At 41.8% G+C, this 19,421-nt stretch overlaps 1 protein-coding gene and 1 pseudogene across 4 annotated transcripts in view; one reads left to right on the top strand and one right to left on the bottom strand.

Moving 5' to 3' along the window:
- HIP1 (huntingtin interacting protein 1) overlaps positions 1–19,421 on the bottom strand; it is a 158,037-nt gene that overhangs the window by 120,736 nt on the left and 17,880 nt on the right. The window lies entirely within an intron of this gene.
- LOC140637728 (heterogeneous nuclear ribonucleoprotein A1-like) lies at positions 13,041–14,036 on the top strand (annotated as a pseudogene).

Below are 19,421 nucleotides of genomic sequence, written 5' to 3'. Positions count from 1 at the left end.
ATATATATATATATATAATATTTTAAAAACGTATTTGAGAGAAAGAGTGCATGCACAAGCAGGGGGAAGGGAGCAGAGGGAGAGGGAGAAGCAGACTACTTGCTAAGCAGGGAGTCTAATGCAGGGCTGGATCCCAAGACCATAAGATCATGACCTGAGCAGAAAGCAGATGCTTAACCAAACGAGCCACAACGGTGCCCCAAGGAGATGGTATATTTTTATTATTTAGTATTCCAGATATTGATAATTTATTCCAGATATTTATTATTTAACCCCCCCCCCCGAAATAACATTTTTATTTCCTTCTTTTTCCAATGCTTTTGTTTGATCTTTATTTTTACCAATAAAAATCTTTAAAATTCCCACAGGTGGTTAGGCCATAATCCTGATAAACTTTTAAACCATGTTTCCCCTGAAGTTTAAGAATGTTACTTGTTAGGTACACCTGGGTGGCTCGGCAGTTGAGTGTCTTTGAGAGCCTTTGGCTCAGATCATGAACCCAGAGTCCTGGGATCAAGTCCTGCATCAGGCTCCCTGCATGGAGCCTGCTTCTCCCTCTGCCTATGTCTCTGCCTCTCTCTCTGTGTCTCTCATGAATAAATAAATAAAATCTTTTTAAAAAAGGAATGGTACTTGTTAAAAATAATATAAATACAATTTTATATGACTGCATAATATTCCATCCTATGGATATAGTCATTCATTCAACAACTTTTTATTTTATGCCTGCTGTGTGATAGGCATTAATCAAGCACTGGGTGTATCAAAAATTACTCATCTGCCTCCAGCTGAATGCAGAAGCTATTTACAATTTTTCACTATTAAATAACATTGTGACAAGCATCTTTATTTGTAGGAGGATTTTTGTATTTCAAGTTCTTTTCCTAGGACAGATTCTTAGAAGTTGAATTACTAGGTCAAAGAATAACAAATGAGATTCTGGACATCTTATGCACAACTGCTTTCCAAAAAGTCAGGCCAATTTGTACTTTCTTTATCAGAAGAGTGTCAATTTCATACATCCTGACATTATTCAATTCTGTCACCAGAAAGAAATGTATGAGTACCTTCTTTGATTATTTTGTATTTCTTACTAGTTTTTCTTGTGTTTATGAATTGTTTCCTTCCTTTGCAGGTCAGCTATTCATATCCAGTTATCTACTGGAGCATCTTACTTAGAGGTTTATGTAAGTTCTTTACATAGTGGGGCACTTGGGTGGTTCAGCCTGTTAAGTGCCTTCCTTCTGGTCATGGTCTCAGGGTCCTGGGCTGGAGCCCCATGTTGGGCTCCCTGCTCAGCAGCGAGTCTGTTTCTCCCTTTGCCCTTCCCCCTGCTCATGGTTATGCTCTCTCTCTCAAATAAATAAATAAGATTTTTTTTAAAAAAGTTCTTTATATAGTAAAATATTTACCCTATCACTTTTAAAAACACATCTCCTTTTTGGTAATAGCTATGATTTTTATCCTTTTACTAATTTTAATTTTTTAATAAAAATCATCAAAACCACAGATGAATATAGTTTCAAAACTCAAGTGGTAGCACCATCAAGAAAATGAAAAGACAATCACAGAATGGGAGGAAATATTCACAAATCATATGTCTGATCGCAGTCTAGTATCCAGAGTATATAAAGAACTCTTAACAAGTCAGCAACAAAATGAAAAACAATCCAATTAAGAAATAGGTAAAGGATATGAATAAACATTTCTCTAAAGAAAACAAATTGCTAATATCCACATGAAAAGATACTCAACATCGTTAGTCATTAAGGAAATGACAACCAAGACCACTAGGCTGAGCATATTTTATTTAAAAGAGAGAGAGAGAACGAAGAAGAAAGAGAGAAAAAAAAGAAAAGAGAAAAAGGAAAAGAAAAGAAAAACAATGGGTGTTGGCAAGGATGTGGAGAAATCAAAACTCTTGTACAGGGCAGCTCCGGTGGCTCAGCGGTTTAGCACCACCTTCAACCCAGGGCATGATCCTGGAGACCCAGGATCGAGTCCCACGTCAGGCTCCCTGCATGGAGCCTGCTTCTCCCTCTGCCTGTGTCTCTGCCTCTCTTTCTCTCTCTCTCTCTCTGTGTCTCTCTCATGAATAAATAAATAAAATCTTAAAAAAAAAAAAAAAAAACTCTTGTACATTGCTGGTGAGAATGGAAGATGGTATCGCCACTATGGAAAATAGTTTGAAAATTCCTCAGAAAGTTAAACAGGATTACCATACAACCCAACAATTATACTCCTAGGTATACACACGAATAACTGAAAATATGTATTCAAACAAATACCTGAACACGAACGTTCATAGCATCACTATTCACGATGGCCAAAAAGTGGAAATAACCCAAATGTCCTTTGGTTAATGAATGAGTAAACAAAGGTGGTGTTATCCACCCAACGGAACATGATTCAGCCATAGAGAGGAATGAAGAAGCATTTACACACGCTACAACATGGACATACCTTGATAACACGATGCTAAGTGAAAGAAGCCAACACAAGAGGTCACACAGTGTATGATTCCAATTGTATTAAACTCCCGAAATAGATAAATTTGTGGAGACAGAAAGCGGACTGGTAGTTGCCAAGAGCTGGGGGTTTGGGGCAAGGAGACAGGAATGTGACTGCTTACTAAGTTTCCTTTGTGGGGGAAGAAGAAAATGTCTTAGAACTAAAGACAGGCAGTGGTTGCACAATACTTTTAATGTGCTTAATGCCACTGAAATGTACACTTTAAAATGATTAATGAACAGGGCGCCTGGGTGGCTCAGTTGGTTAAGTGGCCAGACTCTTGATTCTGGCTCAGGTCATGGTCTCAGAGTCGTGGGATTGAGCCCCGTGTTGGGCTCCATGCTCGATGGGGATTCTGCTTGAGGATTTATTCTCTCTCTCTCTCTCCCCCCCCCTTCTCACCCCACACATGCATTCTCTCTCTGTAAAATAAATAAATCTTTAAAAACTTAAAAAAATAAAATGGGGGATCCCTGGGTGGCGCAGCGGTTTGGCGCGTGCCTTTGGCCCGGGGTGTGATCCTGGAGACCCAGGATCGAGTCCTACGTCGGACTCCCTGCATGGAGCCTGCTTCTCCCTCTGCCTGTGTCTCTGCCTCTCTCTCTCTCTGTGTGTGTGTGTGACTATCATGAATAAATAAATAAAATCTTAAAAAAATAAAATAAAATGGTTAACAGTTTGTTTTTCAAGTGAAAATTTTAAAAAATTAAATGGTAAGGACACCTTCTTTTTTTTTTTTTTTTTAAGTAGGCTCCATGCTGAGCATGGGGCTTGAACTCACAACCCTGAAATCAAGACCTGAATGGAGGTCAAGTGTTGGATGCTCCATGGTGAATAAAACAACCAATAGTTACTTGTTTCCCCTTCCACACTTCCAGTTCTACTTCCCAAAAGCAGTCTTGCGTTTTACCTCTTTCCCCTTGTAGTAGTTAGTAATAAACTTGATATTTCCAATTATTACAGGTACACTATTTCTTCATTTACTAATTTTATTTTATTTTATTTTATTTTTCATTTACTAATTTTAAATGTTACCTGGTGACTTACTATTATGATAGATAAGACACAGTTCCCTTAGATTTCCAACCATCTCTACCTCCTTTTCTTCTCAACACAGACATACAAATATTTCAGTTAAACAATCAGTGCTTGGGATCCCTGGGTGGTGCAGTGGTTTGGCGCCTGCCTTTGGCCCTGGGCACGATCCTGGAGACCCGGGATCGAATCCCATGTCGGGCTCCCGGTGCATGGAGCCTGCTTCTCTCTCTGCCTATGTCTCTGCCTCTCTCTCTGTGTGACTATCATAAATAAATAAAAATTAAAAAAAAAACAATCAGTGCTTAAATTATGACTGTATAAATGTCATTCTGCAGAGACAGGTGGGGAATAATGACATTTCCACTCTTGTTCCATTTTTAATTTTTCTTGAAGTTAATAATTCCTTTGTTATTTTATTTGTATAACTTTCTGCATACATGTTCTGAACTTCTCCCAAATAACTCTACTATGGGAGACATTGTGTGGAGTGCTTTGTTTCCAGGAGATACCCCTTGGGGCCCTCTGCTGCTCACCTGCACTCGGTCCTCTTTCCCTGTACCTCATGGTGTCCTCTACCTCTCTTCTACTGAAGTGCACCTCCCATAAAAAGGAATCACCTGAGTGGCTCAGTTGGTTAAGCAACTGTCTCTTGGTTTTGGTTCAGGTCATGGTCTCAGGGTCCTAAGATGGAGCCCCACATCAGCCCCACCAACCCAGCAGGGAGTCTGCTTCCCCCCCACACTCTCTCCCCTGTCCCTCCCCCTGCACTCATGCACTCTCTCTCATGCTCTCTCAAAATAAAAAATAATAATAATCTTTAAAAAAAAATCACAGAGATATCTTTTTCTGGCATCCTCGGTTATCTAGAAATAATATGTGTTCTGCTTTCACACTTTATTAGTCATGGGTATGAAATAACACATGGAAAATAATTTTCCTCCAGAATGCCAAAGGCATAACAACACCATCGTCCAGAGTCGCTCTAGAAAAGCTCAATACCATCCCATTCCCATTCCTGTACCTGACATGTGTTGTTCCTCTGGAAAACTGTAGAACCCCCTCATTGACCCTGTTGTCATAACATTTCACAATGCTGCACCTTGGCGTCACTTTTGTCATTTATTGTGCTGGGTGCTTTGGTCTGCAGATGTGTTCCTTCTACAAGTTTTTTAGCCTCGGTCGTCTCTGTTTCTCTTTCTGGAACTGTTTTTTTATATTGAACCTTCCAGATAGACATTCCATGTCCCTAATCTGCTCTGTGTACTTTTCAACTCTTTGTCCTTCTTTGCTACTTTGTGAGAGATTTCCTTGACTTCATTCTCTACTCTAATGAAATTCTGAGTTCACGGACTTCTTGAACTCTATGTGGATACTATCTGGAAGTTTCTGAAGTTTTCTTCTGAACTTGTATTGTCTTTGTATCTTATAGATAGCTTCCTCCTGGTTGTTTATTTTAGTTCTTTTGTTCATGCAGTCTTTCCTAATATGTCAGATGATCCCTGGTTAGCTGTTTATACTAGCTTCCATGTGGAAGCTCCGATGGTAGAGCTCATCAACTGGCAAATTTCATTTCTGGGAGAGTGGGCAGGGAGTGAGCCCCACACTGGTGCCTCCGGGAGATCTGGCTGTGAAGGGCTTTGTTCTGAGGCCTTGGCTTTCCCCAGAAAACATCTGATCACTGGCCTGGGAGGTAGATATTCTTGGCTCATCTGGATGGAGTGCAAGTTCCAAACTAATCTCCTTGTTTTCAACCCTGGGGTACCCCACCTTCTGCCACATAGAGTCTCTGAGTTGGGACTCAGGACTTCATCTGAGTCCATTTCTCCAATCTGGTTCACAGCTGCAGTATAAATGCCTGTTTGATAGATGCAACAGAGGGGAGTGGAAGGACCAGTTCTTACAGACTGGTACCCTCTCCGCCTGATTTCAGCCCTCCCCTACACCACCCATGATGACTCCAGCTCAAGCTTGCCTGGGCTCAAGAGAGCACATTTGCTCTCTTGTTAGTATCTCTTTAATTCTTTCCAAAATGTGTTGAAACATGTCATTTGATAATGATCCCGCTCCCATTCTTTGTCCTTGTAGGTCTTTGTCCTTCTTCCTTCCTACTATTGTAGCCAATCTTAGGAAATGGGGGTGTATAACCAATCTGCTACTTCAGATGAAGTCCTTTGTTGTACTTTGACATATGAAGCCTGTTAAGGATCAAATTATGTCCCCTCTGAAAGATATGTTGAAGTCCTAAACCCCCAGTATGTGGCCTTACTTGGAAATAGGGTTGTTGCAGATATTTGTTGAGATGTGGTCCCACTGGAGTAGGGTGAGCCTGTAATCCAGTATGACCAGTGTTCTTATAAGAGAGAGACACACGGGGCTCCTGGGGGGCTCAGTCAGTTGAGCAGCCAACTCTTGACTTCAGCTCAGGTCATGATCTTGGGGTCCTGGGATCAAGCCCTACATGGGGCCCCACACTCATTGGGAGTCTATTTAAGATTCCTTCTCTGCCTCTGCCCCTCTCCCCGCTCACATGTGCACACACTCTCTCTCAAATAAATAAATAAATAAACCTTTAAGAAAAAGGCGAGATAGAGAAAGATACACAGGAGAACCCTAAGTGAGGACGGAGACAGAGACTGAAATAATGCACCTACAAGCCAAGAACTACCAGCAAACACCAGAAACTAGACGAACCAAAGAAGGATTCTTCCCTACAGGTTTCAGGGGGAGTATGGCCCTGCCAACAGCTTGATTTTGCCATTTTAGCCTCCAGCAAAGTGAGATGATAAATTTTGATTGTTTCAAACCACCCTGTTTATGGTACTTTATTACAAAAGCCCCAGGAAACTAATACAGAGCCCTTAACTTTCTGTGAGCACATAAATCAACGTTTCTTTCACTGTGTTATATTTTACTGCTTTAAAACTCAGTGGCCCTCTTGTTCCCCAAAAGCTTCCTTCTACATTCTTCAAGGGTTGGGTTTTTTTTTTTTTTCAATGGTTTGATTTTCCTCCCTCTCAAATTTAACCTTTTAATCCATCTAGAATTTATCTAGGCATGCAGCCTGAGGTGAGACTCTAAAACACCCTCTTCTCCCTATGAATAGCTAACCAGATGCCTAACCTTGCCTAATTTATCAAAAGATCTTTCCATCCCTGTTGACTTGTGAGGTCCCCTCTGCCATACAATTAATTTACATGTACATAAAAGTATGTTTCTAGGCTATTTATTCTCTTCCACTGATTGCTCATTTTTTTTTTTTTTTTTTAATTTATGATAGTCACAGAGAGAGAGAGAGAGAGGCAGAGACACAGGCAGAGGGAGAAGCAGGCTCCATGCACCGGGAGCCTGACGTGGGATTCGATCCCGGATCTTCAGGATCGCGCCCTGGGCCAAAGGCAGGCGCCAAACCGCTGCGCCACCCAGGGATCCCCTGATTGCTCATTCTTAAGCCATTAATTACATCAGTTTTAGTCCTTAAAATGTGTTTCAATATTTAGCAGGGCAATTTTCTCCTCAACGCAATCTTTTCCAGTTTTTAAGTTACTCTTATTTATTCTTCCAGATAAATCTTAGAAAAAGCTAAGTCCCAAAATAAATCCTCTACTAAGGTTTCAGCTGCAAACAGGAGAAGTATAAATTACACTGGGAAGGGCTGACATTTCTACAAATTCCATAGCTCCCATCCAGAAACAAAGCGGATGTCTCTATTCATTCATCTGCTTTATATCTCTCAGTAAACTTTATGATTTTCAACAGGGCCACCCCATCTAAAATACCCTCCAAGCCACTCCTTATCTTCCATTGTTATAATGAGAACAAGAAAAGCAGCTGAGAAACTTCACTAAGACACCCATTTTGGCAACTGTTCTAAACATTTTTATAAGCATCATTTCACCAGGGGTGCCTGGGTGGCTCAGTCGGTTCATCATGTGCCTTCAGAGCAGGTCATAATCCTGGAGTCTCAGGATCCAGCCCCCGCCCCCCCCCCCCCACCCAGTGCTGGGCTCCCTGCTTAGCGGGGACTCTGCTTCTCCCTCTCCCTCTGCACCCCCCCGACTTGTGTTCTCTCTTGCACATGCTCACTCTCTCTCTCAAATAAATAAAATATTTTATACCACCTCACACCAGTGAGAATGGGGAAAATTAACAAGGCAGGAAACCACAAATGTTGGAGAGGATGCGGAGAAAAGGGAACCCTCTTACACTGTTGGTGGGAATGTGAACTGGTGCAGCCACTCTGGAAAACTGTGTGGAGGTTCCTCAAAGAGTTAAAAATAGATCTGCCCTACGACCCAGCAATTGCACTGTTGGGGATTAACCCGAAAGATTCAGATGCAATGAAACGCCGAGACACCTGCACCCCGATGTTTCTAGCAGCAATGTCCACAATAGCCAAACTGTGGAAGGAGCCTCGGTGTCCATCGAAAGATGAATGGATAAAGAAGATGTGGTTTATGTATACAATGGAATATTCCTCAGCCATTAGAAACGACAAATACCCACCATTTGCTTCAACGTGGATGGAACTGGAGGGTATTATGCTGAGTGAAGTAAGTCAATCGGAGAAGGACAAACAGTGTATGTTCTCATTCATTTGGGGAATATAAATAATAGTGAAAGGGAATATAAGGGAAGGGAGAAGAAATGTGTGGGAAATATCAGAAAGGGAGACAGAACATAAAGACTCCTAACTCTGGGAAACGAACTAGGGGTGGTGGAAGGGGAGGAGGGCGGGGGGTGGGGGTGAATGGATGACGGGCACTGAGGGGGGCACTGGACGGGATGAGCACTGGGTGTTATTCTGTATGTTGGCAAATTGAACACCAATAAAAATAAATTTATTATAAAAAAATTAAAAAATAAAATCTTTAAAAAAAAGGCATCATCTCACTAAATCCTTGCAACAGTATGAATGACTCCTATTATTTCCACTTCCACATTAAAAACTAAGGCACACGGGGATCATTAGTTCAAAATCATAGCAGGTTTCCAACCCAGGCAATTTTACTCTGGAGCCCATGGTTTTATCTGAAAATATTTTTACTATCCAGCCATAAAAAGGAATAAGGATGCCTTTTTTTTTTTTTAAGATTTTATTTATTTATTCATAGAGACACAGAGAGAGGCAGAGACACAGGCAGAAGGAGAAGCAGGCACCATACAGAGAGCCCGACGTGGGACTTGATCCCTGGTCTTCAGGATCACGCCCCGGGCTGCAGGCGGCGCTAAACCGCTGCGCCACCAGGGCTGCCCAAGGATGCCTTTTATATGCTAGTATAAAAAGACTGCCCAGATAGTTGGTTAAGTGAAATACAAGATTCTGAACTATCATTTGTAGAAAAAGTGGGGAAGAGGGTCATATTTCAGGATACTCATGTTTGCCTGCACACGAAAATATTTGGAGAGAGGCAACAAGAAATTAGTAAATGAATGGTTCTCTCTTTGGAGTTGAATAGGAATGTGGCACCAGGGGGACAAGGGTGGGAGGGATCTTTTCACTTTTTTTTCCTTTAAAAAATTCTTTTTTAAATCTTTTTTTTTTTCATTTTACCTATTCAAAACTTACATACATTTAAATTTTTTAATTTAAAATAAAATGCATACCAGGCACTCAGTAAGTATGATTTGAGTGCATGCCTGGAGAGTTCAGATTTTTATAAAGGTGTGTTTATGACCTTGCTGTTCAAGTGAATAAGATCTATTTTCTAAGATCCTTTCAAGCTGGCTGCGGTTATGTAGGAAAATATACAATTGATTTCTAAAAATCTTGCTCCCAGCACTTTTATTCCTGATACTGACCTTGCCTGTTAATTCTCTTTTCCATTGATTCTCCTGGGTTTTCAGTGGCTAGAGCAGGGGTCTGGGCTGGTTCCATAAATGTGTTTTGGTGAGTTGGGGGTGAAAATTCAGAATGGTGAGGACCATGGGGCAGAAGAGTGTGTTCTCCATATAAAGACATTAAGTTCCACTTTTTAAAAAACATTGTGTGAGCCAAACAAAACAAGACCAGAAAAGAATCCAGCCTCCAGGACGCCAGCCTGCAGCCTCGTCTGTGTGCTGTACCCCCTCTGTTCACTAACATTTTCCCTTCCCTTCCCTTCAGCTCTACTCCTTGGTCCCCTAAAGCCCTCCTACCCCTGGAAACCTTCCTGGCTTCTCCATCCTCCATGGAGTTTCTCCCTTCATCCCCATGGCCGTCAGGTTTAGAATCACTGCAAGCCATAGTATGGCCCTGGCTCTTTCATAAACAGTTTGAGGCCGTTCATCCTGCCTTCCTGGGCTCTTCCCACCCATTTCGGCATCTTCTGCTTCTGTGGTTAGCGGACTGCAGTGACCATTCACCCCACCCATTCTTCCTTGGGTCTAGGAGGAACTTGAACTCGGCAATCAACTCTGATTCATCACGAATTCCTGGCGCCTGGCACTGCAGGCCCTTAGGAAACTTTATGTGCTGAACGATTAACACTCTCAGGGCAGGTCTTTTGTCAGGTAGGCATTTCAACTAGCCCACGTATTCAGAACACTGATGGAACTTTGGAGAACAAGCAAAGAGGACAAAAGGACCCCTACCCTTAAGGGACACGGCAGAGGCTCCGTGAGGGCCAGATCTGGCTTTTACACCTGACACCTAAAGCAAGCCCCCCAAAATACATTTGTTGGTTGGTCAATGTGGAGCTAATCATCCACATAGTCACCCAAAATACAGCCACAGCAGAGATAAAAGAACATATGAAGAAAATCAACAAGGAAGAGCCTAGGACATGAGATGTGAAAGTCTCACAGGGCTCCATGACACTGAACCATGTGGTCCCTCACCGATGCATGAATACTTTTACTCCTGAGAGGGACTGCTACCCTGCTTCTCTAGAGGCTATGAGAATACTCACATCACATTTTCCCAGAAACGCCACCATGCATGGCTGCCCTCATATCAGAGGTGAGGAAATGGAGACTTGGAGTCATGATGTGAATTGCCCAAGATCACACAGGGAATATGTCCTGTGGCCAGAACCAGAATACTGATCTTTGACTCGGCCTCCAGTGGGTTCTTTCCTGACATTCTAGGTAGGAATTCTAGAGAGGTGGCAGGGGTTTGATTGATCTAACCTACAGAGGAGAAGCTTTGGGTTAATTTCTGTCCCACTACATTGGGAAGGAGGCTGAGGGCCAACAATAAATAAGATAGATTCTCATAGTGCTCATGGAACCCCACTCCAGCCTTGGCAGGAGAGGGAGATAGATAATGTGACCCCCTTCCCACAAAAATGACAAGATGATTCTATCCAGTGATAGATGCTGTGAAGAAAACACAATAAAGTAATACAATGGAGAGCTGGGGTATAGCTTAGCTTTTTTGTGTGTGGCAGGGGGAGGTTGTCAGAAGAAGCTCCTTTAAAGAGGCAGCAATTGGGCATAGAGCATATGACAGATGCAAAGTTTCCAAGACAGGAGCAAGACAGGCAAAAAAACCAAGAGGCTGAAGCCCAGTGAGCACAGTGAGAATGGTGACGGTGCAGGGGCAGCATATAGAGAATGTTCCAGTTTACTTAATGAAGGTAGGTTTTATTCTAAGCAATCAGGAAGCTACTGGAAGGTTTTAAGCAGCATGGTGAGATAATCAGATTTATTTATTTGAGACAAAGAGAGAATGTGCATACACGAGCATGGAAGGGGGAACAAGGGAGTCTTAAGCAGATTCCACACTGAGCGTGGATTCCCCACATGGAGCTTGATCTCATGACCCTAAGATCACAACCTGAGTTGAAACCAAGAGTTGGACACTTGACCAACTGTGCCACCAAAGCACCCTTATTTTGTTTATTTTTTTAATATTTTATTCTTTTTAAAGTAATCTCTACACCTAACGTGGGGCTTGAACTCACAGCCCTGAAATTAAGAGTCACATGCTCTAATCACTGAGTCAGCCAGGCACCCCTGATTTATGTTTGGTTTTTCTTCTTTTAAAGATCTTTCTGGCTGCTTTGTAGAAGATGAATAGTAGGGAACTAACACTTGGATAAAGAGAGCAGCCTGAGTTATCATACATAAGATCTCTCCCACATATGTAGACACGCTAGAAAAAAAATTTTTTTTTAAGTAGGCTCCACACCCAGCATGGAGCCCAATGCAGGGTTTGAAGTGACAACCCTGAGATCAAAACCTGAGCCAAGGTCAAGTCAGATGCTTAACAAACCAAGCTACCCAGACACTGCACCCCTGGGGGAAAAAATGTAAATATGTTATTAACATGTAGATGAACATGAAGCATCTCCAGGTACCAGAAAGCTACTGTGGCCTATGGGATTTGAACACACATGCTACAGGATAAACAAACCAGATACATGCTATAAGGGACCAAAGTTGAGAACACTGACTGTGGGTGTACCAGGGATCTGGAACTGAATTCCTAGACAAAGCTATAAGCTCCAGACCCTTGGTGTGGAAACCAGAGAGAAGACAGAGTCTCTGGCCTGGGCTACATGAGTGTGGCAAGTTCCCCTGCTACAAGTTCCAGGGCAGCATGAGAGTCCCTGCCCCAGAAAATCACATAAAACTTGAATTTCAGGAACCAATGAGCTCTGAAGGACTTAGCACAGACAAACATATAACTGTCCCAAGGGACACCTCCACAATACAAGGCACATGCAGGACTCTGGAGAATATAATCTCCACCAAAGATTATCTCACAAACAAAAATGGCAAAAGGTACAGGGAAAATTAAATGCTATACAAAAAGCAGATTCAATAAAGAATGAAGTACCCCAAAGCTATAAATAATAGTTCCCCAAAAGGGACTTCAAAATGTTCAACAAGGGTCACCTGGCCAGCTCAGTTGGTGGAGCATGCAACTCTTGATCTTGGAGTTGTGAGTTCAAGCCCCATGCTGGGTATGGAAACCACTTAAAAATAAAATATTAAAAATAAATAAAATAAAATAAAACATTCAAAAAGATGAAATAGGAACCATATAGTAAAAATAAGACATTCCAGATAAAAACTAAGTGAGTTTTTAAAAGAATCAAATAGATATTCTAGAAATCAGAGTAGATTAGACACAACCAAAGAGAGAATTCATGAATAGGAAGACGAATCTGAGGAAATCATTCAGAATGAAAACAAAGAAAAATAGACAGGAAATATGAGTCATTAAATAAAATGGAGGGCAAAATGAGAAGTTCCACAATACACTTAAAAGAGAATAAAGAAAAGAGAAAGAAAAGGAAAGGAAAAAAAGAGAGAGAATAAAGAAATCAGAGGCAATAATCAAACAGATAATGGTTGAGAATTTTCCAAAATTAGAGTGAATGCTAAAACAAGTTCCAAAAACAATTAAGTAAAACAGTGCACATGATATACCACCCGAAAAGAAAAGAAATAAACTATCAGAGAGAAAAGTAGATTATCCATAAGGGATTGGAATTAGATGAATTGCCTTTGCCCCCGGACACTGCCAAGTAAGCATCATTAAAGTCTCCCCTCCCACTGCCGTCATGTCTAAGTCAGAGTCTCCCAAAAAGCCTGAGCAGCTGCAGAAGCTCTTCATCAGAGGTTTGAGCTTCGAAACAACCGATGAAAGTCTGAGGAGCCATTTTGAGCAACGGGGAACGCTTATGGACTATGTGGTAATGAGAGACCCAAACACCAAGCACTCCAGAGGTTTTGGGTTCCTCATGTATGCCACCATGGAGGCGGTGGATGCAGCCATGAACACAAGGCCACACAAGGTGGATGGAAGAGTTGTGGAACCAAAGAGGGGTGTCTCACGAGAAGATTCTCAAAGACCTGGTGCCTACTTAACTGTGAAAAAGATTTTTGTTGGTGGCACTAAAGAAGACGCTGAAGAACATCATCTAAGAGATTATTTTGAACAGTATGGGAAAATTGAAGTGATTGAGATCATGACTGACCGAGGCAGTGGCAAAAAAAGAGGTTTTGCTTTTGTGAAATTTGATGATCATGACTCTATAGACAAGATTGTCTTTCAAAAATACCATACTGTGAATGGCCACAACTGTGAAGTAAGGAAAGCCCTATCGAAGCAAGAGATGGCTAGTGCTTCATCCAGGCAAAGAGGCTGAAGTGGTTCTGGAAACTTTGGTGGTGATCGTGGAGGTGGTTTTGGTGGGAATGACAACTTTGGTCATGGAGGGAACTTCAGTGGTCAAGGTGGCTTCAGTGGCAGTTGAGGTGGTGGTGGATACGGTGGCAGTGGGGATGGCTATAACAGATTTGGTAATGATGGAAGCAACTTTGGAGGTGGCGCAAGCTATAATGATTTTGGCAATTACAACAATCAATCCTCAAATTTTGGACCCATGAAAGGAGGAAATTTTGGAGGCAGAAGTTCTGGCCCCTATGGTGGTGGAGGCCAATACTTTGGCAAACCACGAAACCAAGATGGCTATGGCGGTTCTATGGCAGTGGCAGAAGGTTTTAATTACTGCCAGGAAACAAAGTTTAGCACGAGAGGAGAGCCAGAGAAGTGACAGGGAAGCTACAGGTTACAACAGATTTGTGAACTCAGCCAAGCACAGTGGTGGCAGGGCCTAGCTGCTACCAAGAAGACATGTTTTAGACAATACTCATGTGTATGGGGAAAAAACTCGAGGACTGTATTTGTGACTAATTGTATAATAGGCTATTTTAGTTTCTGTTCTGTGGAAAATGTAAAGCATTCCAACAAAGGGTTTTAATGTAGATTTTTTTTTTTTTGGCACCCATGCTGTTGATTGCTAAATGTAATAGTCTGATCATGATGCTGAATAAATGCGTCTTTTTTAAAATGTGCTGTGTAAAGTTAGTCTACTCTGAAGCCATCTTGGTAAACTACCCCAACAGTGTGAAGTTAGAATTCCTTCAGGGTGATGCCAGGTTCCATTCGAAATTTATTTGCAACCTGCTTGGGCACAGAAGCCATTGTCTCCACAAACCTTGGTGTGGTTGAACTGACAGTTAATGTGTTGTGACCAGGAGTTCACCATTAAAAGGGTTACCCAAGCAAAGTCCTAGAGTTTATTTGGTTATTATGATTGTTGGCACATCCTATGCAATATATCTAAATTGAATTATGGTATCAGATAAAATTATAGATGGGATTAAAGCTTGTGTAACATCCGTTATCATGTGTAATCAATAAACAATTTAATATTCTCTTGGGGGAAAAAAAGGAATTAGATGAATTAAGTGCCTGAAGACAACAGAATAGCTTAAAAGTGCTGAAGAAAAAGAGCCAGGGGGGCCTGGGTGGTTCAATGAAGAGTCCAACTCTTGATCATGATCTGAGGTCGTGGGACCGAGCCCTGCATCAGGCTCTGTGCTGAGCATGGAGTCTGCTCATCCCTTTCCCTCTGCTCCTTCTCCCATGCTCTCTCTCTCTCTCTCTCTAATAAATAAATAAAATACTTAAAAAAAAAGAAAAAGAAAAAGAGCCAACAGTGTGGTGAGAAGGAAGCAAGATCCTAATTCTGTTCCATCTGCTATTCTCCCTCCAGCTTGTATCCCTTAGTAGCTCAGGTAGCAGGAGGGTGAGTGTCCAGGTTGCTGGCTTCGGGAAAGTTCTCACCATGGTACCATAGGCACATGGCACTGCCCCTGCTCCACTGTGTCCATGGTTACTGCTTGCAGCCAACATGATTAGAAGGAAAATCAATTCTGCTGAATAGGCACTAAAGAAAAACCCCCAAGAAGATCAGCAAACAGTCATCTAATCTGACGTTGAAAAAAATGAAATCTAGGGGCACCTGAGTGGCTCAATCAGTTAAGGGTCTGACTCTTGATCTCAGGGTATTAAGTTCAAGCGCTGCAATGGGCTCTGTGCTGGGCATGGAGCCTGCTTTTAAAAAAAAAAAAAGAAAGAAAGAAAAATAAAGAAATATTGGGCCAAAAAGGCAATAGGAAAGGATAAATCTTCTGACCAAAAAAGTCTCAATAAAGGGAGAGAGGAAGCAGAAGAAAATGGGCAGAGGAGGATCATTGAGCAGAGACCAAAAGAGATTTAATAGCACGACCAGAATCTAAAATTGAGGATATTTCAGACTCAAATGCAGTGGGAGACAAAGTAGTCTTAGACCAGTCTCAGCGGTGGTTTTTACATACTCTTTCCCCAACAATTCTAAGAAGCAGTTTCATCAACCATTTTGGAAATGCAAGTTTTCTGTAATTCTGTAAACATATTTTTAAAGAAGCATGGAATCCCACCATATCCCATGTTTTAACACATCTTTAAATAAGTATAAATAACTTTTTAAGAGATAAAATCACATGCTAGTTAATTTTAGTAAAACCACAAGTTAGTGGAATGCTGGATTAAGAAAAGCTTTGTTTGATGTAAACTTAACATTCCATAGACTATGAAGGGCATTATAAAGTTCTCTAAAATACACATAGCCCAAATGACATTGGGTCATTTTAAGTGAGTCCTTCTTTCATATTTGGTTTTTTTTTTTTCTACTTCTTCTATTTGTTCTTCTGTCTCCTTATCAGAATTGCACATTATCTGTGGCAAGATCCTGCTAGGGAAAGAAGATCTAGAATTTCTCCAAACCTGTTAATGGCTCAAGGATATAATTTGCAAGATATTATATCCTGTATTATCAGGACATTCCTCATAAAAGGCTTGAGAATTAAAAATATTTGAAGATTCTGACCTCTGGTGTCCTCTACTTGTGGATAAAATGTCTCCAAATTTTAAGCTGGAACACTGGTTAAGAAACTATTTTTTTTTTTAAGATTTTATTTATTTTAGTGGGGGAAGGGGCAGAGAGAAGTGGAGAGAGAGAATCTCAAGCAGATTCCTCACTGAGTGCAGTGCCCAACATGGGGCTCAATTCCACAACCCTGAGATCATGACCTGAGCCAAAATCAAGATTTGGACCCTTAACTGACTGAGCCACCTAGGTGCTCCTGGTTAAGTAACTCTTTAGCAAAGCATTGTAGTTACATTGCATAGACTTTTTAATATTAGCATTAACTCATGATGTTTGAATACTGATCAGCAAACAAGTACCAATAAAATCTTGATTGTGACAGAGGGGGAAAAAAAGATGGTGAAAATGTAGACATCTTCAGACAAAGACTAATATAATTCACTGCAGGTTTTTACAGAAAGAGCTACAAAGTTTCCCTATCAAAGAAATAAATGCAGCCCCAAAGAAAGTTCTGAAGAAGTCCTAAAATAGCCCTATTTATATTCTAGAAGGAATATTTGAGAAACAAAAACAGCATCTCCAAAGTTTTATATTCTCTTGACATTATCCTGATCATGCAATGAGCCCAAGATGGAAGCCAGAAGAGGGAGTCGGTGGGAGCGCCATAAGCCCCTGTGAAAGCCATGCCTCCATGCCATGGTGGCCAGTGTGAGTGGAGATTCCAATCCTTTCTCTGAGGCATGAACTGTTTCCTGGCTTCTGCACCCACTGCTCACTTTTCAGTAAAGATCCCTGAACCTTTTTCTGCTTTTGTCACCTGCTGCTTGTTGGCCAGCATTTAAGAGAGGATAATGCAGGGTGGGTCCCCCTCCACCTGCTTCTGGTCCTGGGGCTGGGAGAGGGTAGCTCTCTTGGGCTTGGCGGGGAGGGCACACTCATCCAAGGTCACTCTCCAGGGCAGGAGGTATTTTTAAATATAGATAAGAAGGAATGATCAAAAAATGACTGCCTGGCCATAGAAACCTAAACCCTGAGACAAAAGCTGGTGATGAATGCCGGTGATTCCATAATGAAGATGCTGACACCATACCATCGCTCTGCTCTCTGCGGACCTACAGAAACACTGATGTAATTTCATCTTCTTTCCAGAAGAAAAAAAAAATTCTTCTTCTCTGTTCAGACATAACATCATCAACACAGCTCTTTAAATATCTGTGCTGGGAGGCTATATTTAGTGACTGTTTGGCCCTTAAAATGAGCCTGATTTCCTGTGGCAAAAAGTTCTCAGCAGCAAGGAGAGAGGCCTAGAGAATTCTGAAGTACTAACAAACAGCTTTAATGCTTGAGATGTTCAAACAGTGTAAGAAAAGGAGTTAACTGCTTTTACTGGAGAGGTGACTGGCACCTAAGAGAGGGGGAGAAAAATCATAATAAAAGGGTGGGTTTGGCCTGAACACTTCTAAAGTCATCCTGGAGAACTGTCCTGACATGGGACAGCTGTGTGAGCCAGTAATCACATGGGACATGCAGCTCTTCTTCAGGGAGGTGGGAAGGGCCTCCATTTACTCATTCACTCATTCCTTCATTCACTCACTCATTCACTTGCTCATTCCCTCACTCACTCACTTGTTCATTCACCCACTCACCACATTTGTACATTTTCCTACGTGCCAAGCCTGGTGGCCTACAGGCTTTCCAAGTCATGGGGCAAATAAGATACACAAACCATGGACCTTCAAAGGCCATTCCCAGAAAGGGCCCTTGGCAGGGCACAGAGTGAGTGCTGCAGGGTGGGGGACACTTCTGCTGGGGCCATCTGGGAAGGCTTTGGTGGGAGAGGAAACAATGGCCAGTACCAGCTACTGCTCTGGACTCTCTCCTTAAATCCACTCATTGAGCCCAGAGGCCAGTATATTATCTCATATCACAGATGAGTAATTTTCCCAAGGTTCCCATAAAATAATAAGTAACAAAACTGGAGCTGAAACGGAGATTGTCTGACTGCAGAGTGCTTAACTACTCTTTTTAGGTCCAGAGCGACAGGTGGAGGCTGGCAGAGCATATCTGCCACACTGCGTACAGAGGTTCGCACTCCAATTCCACCAAAGACCTGGAACAATCAGAGCAGCTCTGCTACGGCTTGAGCACCAGAACTTCTCCCTCCTCGGATGCAGCCTGAATTAGTCCACTTTCCCTCCTTGGAAACCACTGTCTAGTCCCTCTGTGTGTGTGGGTCTCCAGTGTCCCCAGAATGACCCGAGCAAGCAAGGGAACGCACATTTACTCAGCCCCAACTAAGGTTTGCCAAGCAACATGCCATTCTTTTTTTTTTTTTCTTTTCAACATTTTAGTTTGAGATAATTTTAGACCTTCAGAAGAATTGCAAAAATAGTATAGAGTTTCCGGACATCTTTGCTCAGCTTCTCCTTCTACTAACTAACATCTTACATAAGCATAGGAAAATCATCAAAATGAAGAAATTCACCTTGGTGCGATACTATTAACTATACTACAGAATGAATTTGGAATTCTCCCATTTTCCCGCCATTGTCATCTTTCTATTCCAGGAGCCACTCAGGATCCCACCTGTACTGTCACATTTCCTTAGTTTCTTCCTGTCTGTGACAGCTCCATAGTCTTTCCTGGTCTTTCAAGACCTTGACATTTTTTAAGAATACTGGTCAGTTATTTTGTAGAAAATCCCTCGTTGGCTTTGTGTGATGTTTCTTGTGTTTAGATTGAGGTAATGCACTTTGGGCAAGAAAATCACACAGGTGATGTGCCCTGTTTGGTATAACTGTCAGGACCCATTCGTTTCCATATATTAGCTTCTTTGGTTTCTCTGGATACTCAGGGAAATCTCATGAGATAAGTATTATTATTTTTTTAAATATTTATTTATTTATTTTAAAGAAAGTAAGAGTGTGAGAGAGAGAGAGAGAGAGAGAGAGAGTGAGTGCAGGGGTGAGGGGCAGAGGGAGAGGGAGAGAGAGAATCTCAAGCAGACTCTCCGCTGAGCACGGAGCTCGACACAGGACTCAATCCAATGACCGCGAGATCATGACCTGAGCTAAAATCAAGAATTAGACATTGAATGCACTGAGCCACTCAGGCACCTCTTTAGGTAGGTATTACTATCCCCATTATAAAGATGGGGAAACTAAGGCAAAGAAATTAAGGCACTTCTCCAAGTTCCCTGGGTGGTAAGGTAGCAGAGAGATAATT

The sequence above is a fragment of the Canis lupus genome, chromosome 8 (assembly GCF_048164855.1).
Source record: "Canis lupus baileyi chromosome 8, mCanLup2.hap1, whole genome shotgun sequence".
NCBI classification, from domain to species: domain Eukaryota; kingdom Metazoa; phylum Chordata; class Mammalia; order Carnivora; family Canidae; genus Canis; species Canis lupus.
Note: the sequence above shows the minus strand (reverse complement) of the source record. Positions and strands in the feature narration are given on the sequence as shown.